Below are 7,643 nucleotides of genomic sequence, written 5' to 3'. Positions count from 1 at the left end.
GCACGAAACAATCGCTCTATTCAGCAGGTGGTTGCACGTACTAGTACGTTACGTACAATACGTCAAGTTCTCACGCCCTACCAAGATGAGTCGGAATATTCATAGTTTTGTTAACCCACTTTTGGGATTGTCATTGGCAGTCATCCCTAGTTGTAGATGACACGTCTCAAGGACCGCGCGCGAGCGCTTCCCGTATCTATATTCCAGATAGGCTTTTTTCTAATCCTCCAGTTGCCCCTGCCGAAATCTCCCCTCGAAGATGGCCAGCCAGCGATAGCTTTGTGTACCGTCACTAAGTGCTTGACAGGAAAATCGAAAATGCCATTAAAGGCCGACTCCCTCTCCCTTGACTGACGTGAATTGTCCCATGAAGAGCGGGACAATCACCCGAACGTGCCCGGGAGAAGTCGTGAGTGGCTCTCAGCTCAGGGCGAGTTGGCTCGTCAGAGATAACGACGCTCACGAAGTACAAAATGTACGCGCCTCCCGGCACAGAAATCGTCATCATCCGACCGAGAAAACGTCCGGTGTCGAGCCATATACATGATCCTGCCAAATACATGACTCCGACACTATTCAGGGGTTTCCACTAGTACTGGTATACCCAGACAGAGCTGCATGGAAAGAGAGGGTGGACTCGGTCCCGACCTGATGATGATGCATACCTGAGACAAGGGTTAAGTCGTGATGTGGGAGACTAAACCTAACCTAATTCCCAATCGTAAGTCTAACCCTAGCCCTCAACAATGATCCCAACCCTAACCCTAACCCTATCTCTAATACCAACCCTAACCCTAACCCTAACCCTAGCCCTGAACACCTGACCTCTCACGTATGTGGCAGCTCGAGGATCTGGCTCAACACCGGGCTGTCCACGGGCCGATTCGTTTGCAAATTGGGGCACGAGAGCGTCCCGAGTCCCGAGCGATACCGCTAAGGCCCCACCAATTTAATTTGTTGGTTCACGGATTCGCCGCTTCGTTTTTTCTGATTTAAAAAAAAAGAGAACATTTCAGACTCACAATCAACTCCAAAATGCTCATATTTTGGCTCCAACAGTTGAAAGAAGTCCACTTTCTTCAGAGTTACAGTTACAGTTTTTCTATCTATCAATGCAGTGGTTTAACTAAAAGTTTGAAATTCATTGTTTGAATTATAATGAGTTGACTTCATGGCTTCTATCATAGCATTTGGGGCTATCATATATAGTATGCCTAGGTCTGTTTTCATTTATTTTTTTCCCCTGTCCATTCATATTTTTCCTGAGAACCAACAAATCAAATTGGTGTGGCGACTGTGGCCAAATGCCGGTAAATGGGATCAAGTGCGAGCTTGAGTTGCGCAGGCGCTAGGCGTGGAGGAGGGCCATAGCTAGCCTCTACCAGGCACCGCGGTTCGCTGGAAAAATAGTAGACATTGGCCGAAATAAAGGGATAGTATACCAGAGAACATCCTGGGCCATAGAACATCCAATTTCCGTGGGTCGCAAATTGGATCTATTATTTTTCCAGCGATCCGAGGTGCCTTGTAGAGGCTAGGCCATTGCCAAGCGCGCGGCGGAATGACAGGACTAACGACAGGAGTTCAGAAAAGGTCACGCCGCCGCGGTCATTTCTGTGCCGCGATGAAAAGTCGATACGATTGTACTTCATCGGTCACGGGATCCTTCAGCGGACGACAACCAAGCCACAAGATTCTATAAAAGGGGTGCTAGTGTAATTTTACGGAATTGAAAAGAAACCTACAGTGGGGGTCGCTGGAAGACAGACGAAAAATGTCCAGGCTGTGCATGATGTACAAAATGACTAACAAACTGGTGGACGTAACGACCACTAAGTATCTGATACTAGACCAGAAAAGAGGAGAAACGGTAGGATTCTATAGTTTAGTAAATGTTCGTTCTGAGTAAAAAAAAGTCTGTTCAGAAAAAGTCTGTCTTCGAGTCTCAGACGTTGTCAACGGAAGGCTGTAACCTGGTTTTCAGTACCAAGGACATGGCCTAAACCCATGGTGTTAGAGTAGAAGTGATCTCGAACTGAACTGGAGGTTGTTGAAAATGAAAGAATCGACAATATACAATCTGTAATTGATCAATAAGTACCTACAAACATCTGTGTCGTAAAATACAGAAACACACTTAACACAAAACACCTAGTATTTGTTACGTATACACACACAGTTAAATGCTGAACAAACATTAAACACTAAGTACATGCATGTAAACATGTAACCGGCTAAGGGTATCCGGTACTCAGAGTTGTACCTAGCAACAAAACTTTACTACATATGTTTCCAACATTTGCGCTACAAATGTGTTTTCCTAGCCTCTGCCAGGCCTTCCTACGGGGGTACGGATCCAAGAAGTCGGTAAAAAAGGGAAATAGTTGGCCAGGAGAGTCAGTCCGCGAGAGGGTTATTTCCCTCTCTGAAGCGGGCAAGTGAACTCTACGCTGGCTAAACTCCCCTCGTCAATTATTCTCCCCATTGGCTAAAATTTCCTCTTTTTTTGAACCCGCGTTGTTACTCAGGCGGAGACTATGTTTTTCCGTGGACGATAAGTCATTGCTGTGACGTCAGTGTTAAACAGACGACTCCTCTCAACCCTGTAACGATTTTGAAATAACGATGCCAGCACCCGATTCTGTCCCACAGGTGGCGCGAAAAACTCGCGCAGGCGCGGTAGGTCCCCTCACACCCCAAGGTACATCACGAGTTCTTTAATTGCGATTTTAAAAAAACCCGTTCGGAACTCCCAATTCAAATTGACCTACAAACCTCGATACAGGCATCCTCAGTGTCTGTGGACTCTTGGGGAGGACAGGTGTCTTAATGAGATATGGGATAATGATATCCTAGGAGGACGAGTATCGTCTTCCCAATGAATGAGGTTTAAATAGGTCTTCCCAAGAAGGTTCAATGAACGTCCTTCATACTCATAGTCTGTACTTGTAAACCTGCTTTTCCGACAACTCTCTAGTGTCACTGACAAAGGTAGTGGATGCTACCTGAAACGTCTGACTGTTTCCAAAATCATATCCAGTTGCTTGAATAACTGCTTTTTTGTACGTATCTTATTACCTGGATGTCTAACCTTCACCGACGTCCTTCATAACTGTCTTCGTTCGCCTAGGCGTTTGGTGGCTCTCTACGTATCGTTGGGCTGATCTGAATCACAAAACCGGAACATTCAACAGTCCGCGATTTAAGAACCAATCACCGTGTCTCTCTTCTGTTGCAGAGAAATAAGAAACAGTTCCTCGCTTATCTGTAAGGTTGCCGCCGCGCCGCGTGCCTGCGAAGCTGGTGTGTTACGCCGAAGGATACCAGCTATACAGATACAGAAGCTGGTGTGTTACGCCGAAGGGCGGTTATACCAGCTATATAGATACAGATGCAAGGTTGAGATACGACGCTCGTCTGAAGGCAAGCCTGCATCTTGGTACAATTTCCAGTCTCATTTGCTCAATAGTTCTTAAAAAGTCCTTTTACCCTTCAGTCTATAACAAAAAGAACACTAGTTTTCACGATGCGTTAGTGCGAACTCTCGCTATACCATTGTCTGTTTATGACGGATGTACAACTGGTTACTCTTGTCCAAAGTTATGCCCTTTCAGACTTTCAGTCTTCGATTGTATTCTGCCATCGCGGTGTTTTTTCACCATCAATTTCAATTTTCGCTCAGGCAAAGCCCGGAGAGTGGTGGCGCCTTCAGCGGGGGGCGACGCCGAATGGGTCTTTTGAAAAGCGGAAATTTAAACAAGAAACGGCTGAGGGTGGCAATACATCAACGTCTCCCGCATTGTCACGGCCTCTGTACGGATAAAGGCCATTGATCTTCTGCCACGGAGTGTCCCTCAGACTTGATCTTGCGGTCAACATTCGACAAATCATCAAACCGGACATGGGGATAACTTCAGATAGCGCTGGTAATTGGAGCAAGGGATCGATCACTGATGTATTGTTTGATTGGATGGTTGAACAGCGGAGCGCTCACACCGAGACCGTTCTGTTGCACATGATCCTGGAACTCTGCCATGGACCCACCAAAAGGGAAGGCGGACAAAAACCGGGCGCATGATAAAGAATGTCACAATTTTCCCCAACAACCTCTGCTTGGAGAGTACCATGGACGTACACAGCAGCTAAGCGCAGCAGAACGTCTCAAATAAGCGCATTTGCGCATATAAGGTTAAGATCCCGTCTGTAGTTTCCAAATGTTATGTCGGAAAAGATATCCTCTGCAACAGACCAATTTCTGACTTTGTCATCATGTGTCATCATATATCTATTTCCAATTTTCCAATGCATTGACAAGCATGTATTACATATATGTAATACCTATAAGACATAGACTTCCGTTTTACATTTAATAGAATTGAATAGTGTACCTTGTTGACAGTCTAGTTGCCCCGACGGCAGTAACATGACTGCTATGGGACCGGTGAGGTGAGGTGAGGAGTGTACGTAACTGCTAACATTTATATCTGAAAAAAAAAATACATTGCATACATGTCATCATCATCAGGTCGGGCGTGTTGCCCGGACCGAGTCCACTCTCTCTCTCCATGCTGCCCTGTCCGCCATCAGCTGCCCCAGATGTTCGGCCCTCACCCCAGCGTCTTCAGCGAGTTGGTCAATGTACATACATGTAATTGTCTATTAATCACACAGTTAATATAATGGACACCGCTTGTCCCATTGGACACTGCATTGCCACCGTAGGATCTGCTTGGAGATTAATATAAGACATCTCGTGTCTTTAGAATTATGCGATAGTGGAGTCAAGAAATCACATGATCGCCATGCAAAGCGTCACCATGCGAGATTAGTCAAATCTACAGCTTTCCTGCATCTTCACCATTGTAGTAGGGTCTATCGATTTCAGTACTGCGTCGAGAACATAGAACATCCGCCGCTATCTTTCGTCAGTGACTGAGAATACAACACTTCATGTTTGTTTTACGGAAATGAGTTCTCTTTAGTCGTTAATATCTGTCATGTATACGCCTTTCTTCACGGTTCGATGGTGGAGCGGCAAACTGTACTTTTTCTATTTAGCCGAATTCTACTCTTTCCAGCCGCCTCCCGAAGCCTGGTAGAGGCTACTCCCTCCCATGCAGATAGATGCGGCGAGGGTTTTCAGAAATGACTACAGTTTTAAATTTCGATAATTGATGTGGATGAAAGTATTCTGCGTCTGATTTATGTTTTCAAAACACATGCAGAATATGTGAGCCATTAAGCAGTAAACATTTAGACTGTGCACGTGGTTACTTGAAACTGCTCGGTACAGTAGTCCTTATTGACAAGGCAAAAAATACGACATACATAAAATATGCCGTGTTCCTAGACCTGCTTCTTAAGAGTAATCTGAGCTTCTCGTTACATACGGTCATTAATCACGTGTTAGCGGTGTGTTGGATACAATAAAATACCTGTAAGTGCTCGAGTACACAGGGTAATTACCAACTCTCGCGTCTCCCGACAACCGACGCCCCGCGGTGGAGCTTCTGGACTGCAGCATTTGATAAAGCATAGCCATAAATAAATTGATGTTCAGCTATCTTTTATGACTGCATAAACGCTTTTAGAACCGTGGCTGTGTGCATGTACAGGGCAGGGCTGCAGGTAATCTCCAAGCAGATTCGGTGGGGCAAGGGGACTTTATGTTGGCCACCTGTATTCATCGTCCGTTGATACAGGTGGCCAACATAAAGTCCCCTTGCCCCATTAGGCCCATCGAATCTGCTTGGAGATTAGGCTGCAGGGTCCTATCCCCTCTTGTGGGTATTAAAGGTGACCGACCGAGAGATGCCGTAGTCATGCTTATCTTTGACCAGTTTGCGACGTCGTCAATGGGTACTCTTCTCCAAGCAGAGGTTAGGCTTGTTTTGGAGTTCATTTTTATGACGGTTTTGTCAAGCTACCTACTCTATTTTGTCAGCCTTTCTTTGGATACCCTGGATAGGAAACGCCTAAAAATGTCTAAATCAAGCCTAAGATCTTATTGGAGAGTAGATAACGGGCTGTTCTTTTACTAAATAAACCAGAACAAATCACTGCTCCTTCCCTCTCTGGTACTCTACTCTGTAAGCACATTTTGTCAAGCTAAGGTGCACCGGTGGGGAAGGTTATGACCTGTCTATCGTATGCCTTGTTTTCTGTCGCTACTCCCCAAGTATCTGGGCATGTGATAGAAAGGTCACAATCTTCCCCACCAACCTCTGCTTGGAGAGTACCGGTACCCAGTTTTGAGAAGCCGAAGAGCGGAGATGTTGATGATGAAGTTGTGGCGTGTGCGGAGGTCGGAGATGTTAATTTTCTTTTCATTCCGGCCGTATTCTCGGGAGGGACGGCAGCTTTAATGGTTGCCTGATAGCCTCATTCGCAGACTTCTGAGTGACGCGAGTTATGCAGCGGAGGGACGTTTTGCCGCCGAGGGACTTTGCCGGGGAGAAACGGTTTCGCCGCCTAAGAAGTCTGCTTGCACTCGGCAACCAAAAAGGGCTATTAAAGCACTTATAACAACAACGTTTGGCGGCGATACCGTCTCTCTCCGGTAAAGTCCCTTGGCGGCAAAACCGTCCCTCCGCGGCATAACTCGCTAGCCTGGGTACCATCCTACTTGTATAACGGGGCTCCCACACTCGCTTCCCTACGAAGCAAGTAGGATGGTACCCAGGCTAATAACTCGCGTCGCTCCCCGAAAAAAAAGAATAACACCACCACCTCAGAAGTCTGCGAAGGAGACTAGTTGCCTGCCGTTCCGCCGTTAGTCTCCACCAGACTCCTTTGCAGGCTGAATAAACAGTAGAACTCGGCCTTAAAAGAGGATATCATTGGCCAGAGGAGTTGGCCGCCCAGAGAAGCTCCAACTCCTCTAGCAAATGATCCCCTTTTAGGCCGATTTCTACTATTTATTCAGCCTGCAAAGGAGTCTGGTGGAAGCTACCCCACCGTGGCGTTTAGTTGCAGGGGCGGCGCGCGTGATTTACCGGGAACGACGTGCAAAAATCCCCGGGAGACGCCGGATCGGGGCTTGAGTGGTCTCGGTCTTTCATCACTCCAAATTAGACCAGCGCAACCAGAGAGAGAGATACGCCCGAATTCTACCCATTACCTGGGACACACGGGTCGTGACGTCACGCCGCGTTGCCATGGCAACAGATGCTCGAACCGGCTCTCTGGAGGTGTGAGATATTGACCCTTGGCGGGGGAGCGGAGAACAGGCGGGGGCGGACTCTCCAAGCAGAGGTTGATGGGGGAAGATCGTTACCTTTTTATATATGACCCGTTTCTTTGTCGCTACCCTCACCCACCCTTGGGTTTCACATGGACCCTCTCTGGCCAGTGGATACTGCCTGGCCAATTTGATACTGTCTTTTTGCCACCCTAGGATCTGCTTGGAGATTAGCGGGGGCGGACCGCAGCTTCACTGTAGCCTCCTGTGCAGGCCTCCAGGCGGTTTGTAGAATTTTTAACGCGTTCTTTTGACGGCCGTCCTACAACCAGCCGTCCAGAGAAGGTTTGTACCCGCCACGTGGCTGGTTGCAGGATGGCCGGCAACTAAGAACGCGTTAAAAATTCTACAAAACGCAGTTTCAAAACTCCGACCCGCCCGAAGGCCTGCACAGGAGGCTAGC

Source organism: Branchiostoma belcheri, unplaced genomic scaffold (assembly GCF_001625305.1).
Source record: "Branchiostoma belcheri isolate BF01 breed outbred unplaced genomic scaffold, Haploidv18h27 scaffold10, whole genome shotgun sequence".
Taxonomy (NCBI): domain Eukaryota; kingdom Metazoa; phylum Chordata; class Leptocardii; order Amphioxiformes; family Branchiostomatidae; genus Branchiostoma; species Branchiostoma belcheri.
Note: the sequence above shows the minus strand (reverse complement) of the source record.